Source organism: Lissotriton helveticus (assembly GCF_964261635.1).
Source record: "Lissotriton helveticus chromosome 1_1 unlocalized genomic scaffold, aLisHel1.1 SUPER_1_unloc_13, whole genome shotgun sequence".
NCBI classification, from domain to species: domain Eukaryota; kingdom Metazoa; phylum Chordata; class Amphibia; order Caudata; family Salamandridae; genus Lissotriton; species Lissotriton helveticus.
Window position 1 is genome coordinate 2008467 of NW_027611652.1, and position 7555 is coordinate 2016021.

Genomic DNA, 7555 nt, shown 5'->3' on the forward strand with positions numbered 1-7555 from the left:
TGGTTTGTCCTTTTTTGGGATGACCACCACCTCAGACGTTCTTTGGTCCTCTGGGAGACACCTTTATTTTCAGGCAGTCTTAAACCTCTTCTGGAGGTACTCCCTGATTTTATCCATCATGCTTTTATATAATTTTGAGGGAAGCTCATTAGGCCCTGTTGCTTGCCTTGTTTGCAAGGTTCTTATTGTCTTATTTATTTAGTCTACTGTCAGGTCTTGGTCTAGTGCGTCTCGGTCCTCATTCATTAGCATTGGCAGGGTCTGGTCTTTCAGGAAGTCTCTCCCAGTATTTCCGTCCCCTTTGTTGTAAGTGTCCTCAAGGATCACTGGCTTGAATTCATCCTATAGCATGTAAGCTGATTCAACAGGCCGCCCGTTCTCCTTAAAATAGAAGTCTGCTCCATCTCTCATACGAGCTTTGAACGTCTTGTCTTTTAAATATCACGGATCACCCCTTGGGGGGTAGCATGAAGTCCACAACCGGACTATCGAGTTGCACCTCCACCAGCCAATGGTCTGTGATTCCCACTGCTATGTGCGTAGCGGCTCTGAAATCATCTTTATGGACAGTCTGGGTGAAAAGATAGTGCAGGGATGCCAGACTACCATCTGCTGCAGACAGGTGCGTCCGGTTCTGATACCCTCTTGCCCCCTGGGGCATTTAGGAGTATCATGAATATAGTATAGGTGCAGTTCTGTCACTCTAGTCACCCCAATGTGTATATGCTCTGTCGTAAGCGTTTTATCCTTCCACAGGATGAGTCAGTCTTGTCTGGGTCTCTTTCCTGTTTCCCGGCACTTGAATGGCACGCGCAAACACTCGAGAGAGCAGTGACCCACCAGCAGGCTTTTGTGGAGAGCTTTTGTCCTGGATGTAGGGCTGCATACAGTAGGGCACCCACTCTGTCTTTTCTTTGCAGTTGCCTGAAGATCAGCAGTCCCAAGGTAGCAGTCACACCTGGCCTGTCTGTAAGTGCAGCCCCTCTGGAGGCCCGACCGTCAGCAATCGAGGCCACACTGTGGCTGGCTGGACCACAGGCGTAAGCTCAGACACTGGAGCAGTTGTAGTCCCTCATGGACCTCTGACACAGAGTAGTTAGAAATTCAGCAGCTAAAAGCCCAACACAGGCTCTCCAGGAAGACAGTAGATTCAGACCCTGTTGTGTTAGGAATTTGGCAAATTCAACCTTGAACGGGCAGTTGGCAGCACACAATCGTCCAACTGGGCCTCAGCAATCACGTTGTCGTAGAGTTTTATTTTCTGCCGTGAACTGTTGGGAGAGTCTTGGCGGGGGAGGAGGGGGTCCCTCAGACTAGCTGGTCCTGCTGGATGGCTTTCCGGCCCGCCCTACAAATAACGAGGATGTGTCGGACCTTGCTTCTTCCAGGACAGCCTTGTCCTCCTGCTGGATAGTCAAACTCCCTTCCCTTTCCTACCAGACAGGCAGGCTTCTAGGCAGACTTCTTGGCTCTTCAGGACAGGTACAAAGCTTCTCCATTAAGTAATTCAGCCTGCAGGTGATGTCCCTTCAACTTAGATAGACTGTCAGGCTGACACCATCCCTGGTGTCACAGCAGGCACCTGGGTACTTTGTAGAGCACATTATTCCTTGGTAACAGAGGACTTTGAACTAGGGTATAAAAGAGGGATAGATGGTCCCACTTGTATACACAACTGGCAGGCAGGAGATGCAGTTTACTCTGTCGCACTCTCACATTGCTTTTATGCTACGCACACCAACACCCTAAACACGCACATGATGTTAGTGCAAAGTCTGGGCACAGGCAGAGAAATGGAGCATTACATAGGTGTGTCATCTATTCCAGGTGTAGCAGTTCTGAATAAACCCAGGGCATTTTTTTTTGACCGGAAGCTTCTCCCTTCTCCTGGATGAGCAGTTTATTGTGTATATGCAGGCTTGGATAGCTAAATTTTTTCGTATTAATCGGGGTAGTACTGATCCTGAGTATGTTTGGGATGCATTCAAGGCTGCTTTTAGGGGAGAAACCCTTAGTTATGGTTTGTATAATCAGAAGCAACAGGCGTTAAAGGAACATGAGCTATATCAGGGTCTGGTCAGAGCTGAAGAGGCTCTAGTTCAGGGTATACATATGGGTAGGGACATTGGGGCATTAGTAGTAGAAGTGTCAAAGATCAAGGCGAAATTAAATCTCCAATGGAGCCAAGAGGCTGCTAAAACATATGTAGTAAGACAGCGACTTAACTATGAATATGGGGAGGCCAGCGGTAGGTGCTTGGCACAAAAATTAAGGATGAAGGAGGCAGCTGAGAGAATCAATTACATTTTGGATAGTAATGGCCAGCGTGTTGAGAATGAGAATGGTATACTGGAGGTGTTCAGAAGTTTTTATGAAGCATTATACATGGATGATCAATATGATGTCCAGAAAGTCAAGAAATTTGTATCTCAACAGTGTGAGCAAGATATTGGGGAGGAGGACGTAACGAGATTAGAAGCTCCTATTACAATGCTGGAACTCGAAGAAGCTATTAAGGAACTTGCAATTGGTAAGGCTGCGGGCCCTGATAAATTACCATTGGAGGTATATAAAGCTTTCTTCGAGTTTATAAAAGATGATATGTTATTAATATTTAAAAGAGCACAAGGTGGATTGGCACCGAAATCGTGGGGCAAAGCCAGTATTATTGTGTTTAGAAAAAAAGGTAAACCAGCGTAGCTTCCAGCATCGTATCACCCCATATCTCTTTTAAACGCGGATGGCAAAATGTATTAAAAAATGTTGGCCACTCGGCTTGCCACGGTAATATCGCCACTTGTGTCTATTAGACAACATGGCTTTATCCCTAAGCGTGGCACTACAAATCATGTTAGTAGAGTTATTGCATTATTAGATAACGCCAACGCTACTGGGGACCCGCTGAGCCTTATTTTGTTAGATGCCGAGAAGGCGTTTGACCGAGTGTCTTGGTGTTTTTTATGGGAAGTAATGCGGCAGCGGTGTTTTGGGCAGCAATATATAGTAGCAATACAAACGCTATACTGCCAACCTGTCGCTAAGATCTGTACCCTGGGCATCGAGTCAAAAGTGGTAATAAAGTGGGGTACTAGACAGGGCTACCCCTGCTCCCCATTATTATTTGCCCTGTATATAGAGCCTTTTTTGAAAATGCTTGACCATAGCCCACAAATACAGCCTGTTATTGTTCAGCAGCAACAATATCGGGTTCTGGCTTACGCAGACGATGTTGCGGTGCTTTCTGTTAAACCTGCAGCAGCAATACAGGCAGTAGAACATCTCGCTGCAGAATATGGGTCTGTCTCGGGATATAAATTAAACACCGCCAAAACGCAAATCTTGTGCCATAATGTTAGAGGTTTTAATGACCCAAGGGTCTCACAGGAAGTAACATATCTAGGAGTGCTATTAAGGACGTCGGCACCAGCATTAGTTGGCGCTAATTGTTGGAAGCTTTTACAAGGGGTGTGTAGACAGCTTGATCGGTGTGAATGCTTGCATCTGTCATTAGTTGGCAGGTGCAATATGCTGAAAATGATGATCCTGCCAAAAGTACTGTATTTTTTTTTAGATGTGTTCCACTTGAAGTCTCACGCACTCATTTGACGCACCTACAGTCATTATGTATGAACTTTATATGGGCACGAGGGAAGGCCCGCAGAGCTGCACGGTTTATGGTGTTACCTAGAGCGGTTGGGGCGTGGTCTGTACCGGACTTTACACTCTACTACTAAGCATGCATGCTCCAACATATGAATATACTCTTTACTGGAATAGGGCCAAGTGTGGCTGCTGAATCTCCTGCTATATATCATATGTTGCTGGGGTCAGATGCAAAAAACTGTTTGTTCATTCACCTAGACTGGAGCTATTATAAGCGCACAAGATTCAAGACTGTATTAGCAGCTTGGAAGGTTTGGAAAGCTATTAAGAAAATGTTCATGATAGAGAAAGTCTCCTGGTATACCCCATTAACTGTTGTTACTTGCTTTCCGAGTGTATTTTGGGATAGGACAGTGCAGAACTGGCAGAGTAAGGGTATAAAAATAGTGGGGGATTTGTATACGGAAGGGGGTCTGAAATTGTTTAATCAGATCATGGAACAATACCATATACCCGGGCAGATTTTTAAAAATATTTACAAATTAGGAACTATCTCCTCACTGCCCGGTGGAATATTCAGACTAATTCTCTTATTGAAGCTAGCCGAAAAGCAGTAAGAATAGGGGGGTTATATAGTTGTATGTTGGAAACAAGATCCAATGATTTGTAAGAACATAATCGTAAGTGGGAAAGCAGGTTAGGATGTTCTGATATTAGTTTGGAGACCTCCATTGAATTAGCTAGTCGATAATTTATGACTGCTAACCTGTCTGCCCAACATTATAAAACAATTTTTTATTTATATATGATACCTCATAAGATTGCCAAATGGGGTGGTGGACAGGAGGGGAAATGCTTTCGCTGTGATAACCCTGATGTAGATGTGATGCATATCTTCTGTACGTGTCCACTATTAAAAGAATTATTAGAGCATGTTGATACATTTCTAACTGCTATTTTGGAAACACCTATTGATTTGTCGCCTACGCAGCTTTTGTTGGGTGTAGAGATGGGGGTAAATGCTGATAGTGTGCCAAGGAATGCTATATATTTGAACTTTTTAGCAACAGCAGTATTAAGGCTATGTATAGCTTCAAGCTGATAACAAAGGGATCCCCCATAGTTTGAGGCTTGGAGGGCTAGGTTCTAGGCTAAATTTAATTTAGAGTATAGTTTGTATGCATTAAAAGGTAGGCATAAGCGAAAGCTAGGCTTACAAATTTGGGGTCCTGTTTTATCTTATTTGGATTTTTGAATGGCAATTTCTTTTTGTTGTGTTTAATCTATGTACTAAAGTTGGGCATACCAGAAGAAGTCGGTCTGATATGGAACTGTCCGAGTTAAATGTATATGCTTAAATGTGGTGTGATGGTTAAGACGCATGTACTCACTATACTTTAATTTGTTTGTACTCTTGTGAGTTGAATACTCATGTATTGCTAATAAAAAACAAAAAACAAAAAAAATAAACATAGGTGTGTCAGCAGGACGCCACTCCACTGATCATGATGCAAAGATCTCATCAGGCTATTGATCCTTACAACAGGGTGCATTGCCACCACCGCTCTAGCTGTTAAACCCATGACATTCCTCTGGCTTAAATAAGGGAACACTTGGTGTGACACTCCAGGTCACAGGACCGGTCCAAGACCTCTCATAGTCCCTTGTTAGAAGTTGCACAGTGCTGGAGTGGCTGAAAAATCTCATGTAATTGTTTTTTTTTAAACTTTGTGGTATATTTACCCCAGCAACATGCAGTCTCAAGTTTGACGCCATGGACAGGGGAGTTGCCACAAGGAACAGATTCTTCTGCCTGTCAAATCACATGCCATTCACTATTTCATAGTGTTTTTCTGCTTTTATTTACCACTTGTTTTAAGCAGGTGGTAGATAAATGCATGTGGTTGGTTGGGCGATGGGTGAAGCAGGGGAGGGGAGGGTAAAGAAATGTCTAACAAAGGGAAGAATTGTGTGTTTCTCCCAGTTTGTATAAAAACAGCATAAGTCTTGGCTGCTTCTGCTGCACCCAGAGTCTTGTGCGTCTTTTCAGTCTTATTTTCCTGTCTGGAAAAAAATGGTGTCCTGTTTTTCTGCACCCGGTACATCCAGGTGCAGAAAAACCTAACAACTGATAATCAGGTGGAATAAAATGAGCACATGAAAGTACTCCTTAATTTCATTGCCCTTGATTCATACTCTGGACATAGTTGAGGGATATGTCTAGGCATAGTCCTCGCAGCACACAATAGATTTGTGTGAGGCAGAGACCAGAACTCAAAAGTCAGGATACCAGATACAAGTAGGTGGTAACTCAGGGCAGGGGGAAACGCCTGTTGTCCATGGAGGGGAAATTCCCGTCCCAGAAATCTACATTAAAAATTAATTAATAGTATCCTTTTTTAAATATCTGTTTGGTGCCAGTGCATATGACTTTAATTTCTGCCTTTGGGATTCAATGTTACAAGTCCATAGGGTGCATGTATCCTTTGTGAGCTTAATAAAATGTTGAAAATTCTATAAATCCTCACTCCTACATCCAAGTACTCTCAGGCTACAATTCTACACTCTGCTCTGTATGAAAACCAGCTCAACATTTTCAAAATTCTGCAACTCTGCATTGATTTGGCTTGTAAATTATATTTTGGGAAATTTTCATGTATTAACTATTTAATTTTAATACTATAGGTGATTGAAATTACTGACGAAGAAAGCAAGATTTAGCACCAGGCAACTGAAGTCTGTGCCATAAGAAGGATTATTTTGAAAAACTGAAGGACATCCAGCATTCTACGTTTAAAGAATTTCCAAAATCTAGGTGTGGCGAGGAAGTGGGAGCTGAGGAAAGTACTATACTGTAAGTGAAGTCTCAAATTTAGCATTTCATTAACCCAGAGCAAATCCATATCTGTGTACAGAATAACCTTCATCTAAAACATCATGTAATTCCAGAGAGGAAGCACACACTGCATAAAAAGAAAGTTATAACAAAAGGTTTCTTCTGCAGACCATCAAAGAAAAGACGCTGAGAGAAGACTCTGAAGCTGACACGTTAACGACCAAAAGAATGGAAAATCACCTTTGTTCAACAACTGTTTTTAACCAGTTACACAAGTTTGAGACTATCTGACTCTGGGTAGAAAACCACGACCCACTCTGCTAACTCTTGCGAAAACCTTAAAAATTCACCACTTTATTGTGTTCATAACCATCTCAGATTGTTTATTTTTTATTGTGTACTGTTCTGTAATTCTATGTAAATCGCCTCAACAGTATCTGCTGTGAATGAGTGATATGTAAAACTGTTCAATATAAAAATGGATTAAATGAGCACAGTTGTGCTATAGGTAATGTAAATAAATCCTCGTCTTCAGAACTACAAAACTTAACCTTACACCAAACATAGAAAGGGTAAAAGGAACTGATGTTCTGAGACTCGTGATCCACAATAGTACTGTGCACGTTCTAACGCCCTCAGTTACTGCCATTACGTCAGTGCAAAAAGGTACTTATCAGTTTAATTAATAAATATCAGACTAACACCTTATCACTGCATTGCTAAGAACCTATACAAATAGATTTGAGAAAATCTTCAGTCACAAAATAAGTTGCTGCCGGATAGGCTATAACCTAAAGACTATTATCTGCTAGAAATATTTCGACAGGTGTTACAGGACTGCTTCCAGCCATAGTTTGCTCAATTCAAGTGTTAAAAAGATTACACACAATTTCTTTTAGAGATAAATGCTGAACATTATCTAAACAAGCCTAACTCTAAAATCGGGTTCACTCTTACTGTGGCATATAAGCAAGAGAAAACTAAACGTAGAGATATTAACTCTAGGAATACACCTTATAAAAACACGGACTGTGAGAACAAATTCAGTGTTCAAAACCGCCTCAATCAAGGCAAAATAACCTAAGTTAGGGGAAAAAGTTACATGTGCCAAAAAAG

General features: G+C 42.1%; 1 long non-coding RNA gene across 2 annotated transcripts in view; it reads left to right on the forward strand.

Moving 5' to 3' along the window:
- LOC144805532 (uncharacterized) overlaps positions 1–7210 on the forward strand; it is a 61244-nt gene extending 54034 nt beyond the window's left edge. The window contains exons 4-5 of one of the 2 annotated variants that reach the window (XR_013605534.1): positions 6289–6457; positions 6553–7210. This is a non-coding gene — a long non-coding RNA (uncharacterized LOC144805532). The remainder of the gene's footprint in view (positions 1–6288; positions 6458–6552) is intronic. The other variant, XR_013605535.1, reaches the window with a different exon arrangement.
- Positions 7211–7555: the final 345 nt, after the last annotated feature.